We start from the raw sequence: 2762 nt of genomic DNA on the forward strand, positions 1-2762 counted from the left end.
CTCATTTCTCCCTCAATACACACCAAACCTGAAGCACCCAAAAAGTCCCCCTGCATCATTTTATTGGCAATTTTCTAAATAAGCTATAAGGTGAACAGAATCCTTTTCTTCTGTCTTTTTTTGTTTCTTTCATGATCTTTTCTTTGTGATAACTAGGAAGAAAAAAGTTACAACATGAGATTGCATGCCAGCATATTTTATTTTAAATGCCTTTGATTTATTCTCTTCGAATTTGCTTTTCCAACGATGTATGGAGTCTGTTGAGATGTGCTACATGTGCACCCTCATGCTTTCCATTAATATGAGCTACAAATAATTACCCAGAAGTCTGGACCCACTCCCCTTTTGTTTTCCATACCCAAGGTCTTTTGCTCTCATGAAGAATATATACGCTTTTTCTATGAACACAAGTAGAAAGTAAATTGCAACTCTTATTTGGAAGTAGCACAAAAATGATGAGTGGGCAAGTTAATTTGGTATGAGGATGTTTTGCCCACCTCAATTGACCTGGATTGAGATTTGGAGATGTGGGAACTCATTCTGACTCTCATTATTCATGCATCTTGAGCAAGCCACTCACCTTTCCTCAACCTTGGTTTCTTCATTTGTAAAATAGATAATCTCTGAACTTCTAAGATTTTAAGACCACATTTGGAAAGTCAGGTGTGCATTCTCATGGAACACAGGAGATACAGTGGACGGATATGCCCCAGAAGAGCTCTAACCAGCTGCTTAAATAGTGAAAACTCCTGTGCCACTTTTTTTAAAAAAACCTTTAAAATGGTTTTATGTGCAAATAATGAACAGATGTTGTACTCATAAATTCTACTTTCCAAAAACAGGAGCTTTTTAAAAGAAAACCACATAATAACTTTTAAAAGGTGCTGGGATTCCTCTGCTTCTAGATCATTGCTAGGCTACAAAAATAAAGTTTGTTCTACCAGGAATCATAAGTTAGAACTGAGTATTCTCCCAAGTGGAAATTCTAGAGTGTAGTGTAGTATCACTCCAGGCAAAGATTATTCAGTTCTCATCCCCAACATCCATAACTACCTATCAGAAGGGTTAAACCAGGTCAAAACAGTCCAGCATACTTAGGCTTCATCAAACAACGTCATTATGCTCTTCTAAGATGCAAATAAACCAAAACAGGCAATACTAAAATTAAAATAATATTTGACACTGTCATACAAATTGTTAGTTCCTTGTTGTATCCCCGCCCTTCTATAACATTAATAAAGGGAATATTTTACTGCAAAGAATATTTTATTTTATACATCACTGGCCATGAATTTTTGCCATTTGTTATTATACAAATGCTGTCTAGTGCCATTATCCAAATGGCATAACCATTTTATATCCACAATTCACTTCTATAGTTATAAGTAAAATTTTTATGATTTACATAAGTACATCTATCAGTGAAGATTTAACACTGAGATGCAATTAAACGTCCATAATATGTGATGTTTTGTAGATGGCAATGTAGGAAAGATATATTTTAATCACTTTTCATTTAAGTGAACTTATGTAAAAAATAAACTAATAATTTAGCAGTTCCAAGTCTGCAGAGGGCATTTTCAAATGTACATGAAAGAAATGGTTACAGAGATTTTTAAGAAGCATCTTCCCTGTCCACATCCTCTTTTAACTGCCGTGCCATTTTCTCTTCCAACTGCTTCTCTTTGCCTGCAAGAGGGGCTTGGATAAGATGGATGTTTTGCTTGACTTCTTTGAACTTTCTGTAGTGCTTTATTTTTCTTTAATCTGTTCACTATAAATGTAGCTTGGCGTTTCTGTTTGATCTCTTCAACTCTCTTCATTGTAGCAATAGTTTTATTCCATAGCTCTCACTGGTATTTGATAGGTTCATTTCTATATTTTTCAAATTCAAATGAATTATCCACTGTAAGCTGTTTTCCAGCTGCTTTCCAGAATGCTTTGGTCCACCTAACTTTGTGAGGATTGCGCTTCTTTTTAAAGTTTTTATGACATTTAGAGTTACAAAATCTGAACACCTTGCAATCGTTCTGGATGAATATCATGCTGTGGACAGGGTAGATGGACCCCGAACAGAAATAACACTTCTCGATACGCATGTTGAACCCATGTGAGTCCCCACAAACAAACGTCAAGCTTGAAAGCCCTGTGCCGCTTATTAAATGTACCCCCACTGGAGCTTCCCAAGTGCTCTCACTCCCTAATCTCTCCCCCTTCAACTTCCCTGGCTTTCCCCCTGTATCCCCCATTCCTCTAAACTCCAGCAATTAAGGGGCTTCCAGCTGTCATCCATACTGGTTGGTCAGTGTCCAACTATTTAACAGTTTTAAAATATTTTGAATATCACCCCGGATATAAGAAACTCCTTTGCATCTCCACTGCACAATACATAGAAGCTAAATCCTTGTGACTAAACCCTCTGGGGCTCATAAAGTTGGAGACTGTTTGAAATTGGCCATTTTTATAGAGGTTGCAGTGAACTGAGATTATGCAACTGCACTCCAGCTTGGGTGACAAAAGCGAAACTCCATCTCAAAAAAAAAAAAAAAAAAAAAAAGAAATTGGCCATTTTTACATGTAATAGGTGAAAGTAAAATGAAAAGCTTAACTAAACTTTATGAGTTTTATCGACAAGTATAAATCAGATATATTTATTTTTCTATGTGTACAGGTGTTTTATTGTTTAAAAAATAAAGGGAATTTTTGAAAAAACTTTAGTTCTAGACTTTAAAATAACAGAACACATGAATGTGTTCTCTTTT

General features: G+C 35.7%; 1 pseudogene; it reads right to left on the bottom strand.

Moving 5' to 3' along the window:
• Positions 1 to 1615: 1615 nt before the first annotated feature.
• On the bottom strand, positions 1616 to 2099 carry LOC111550491 (annotated as a pseudogene).
• Positions 2100 to 2762: the final 663 nt, after the last annotated feature.

The sequence above is a fragment of the Piliocolobus tephrosceles genome, chromosome 15, assembly GCF_002776525.5.
Source record: "Piliocolobus tephrosceles isolate RC106 chromosome 15, ASM277652v3, whole genome shotgun sequence".
NCBI lineage: Eukaryota > Metazoa > Chordata > Mammalia > Primates > Cercopithecidae > Piliocolobus > Piliocolobus tephrosceles.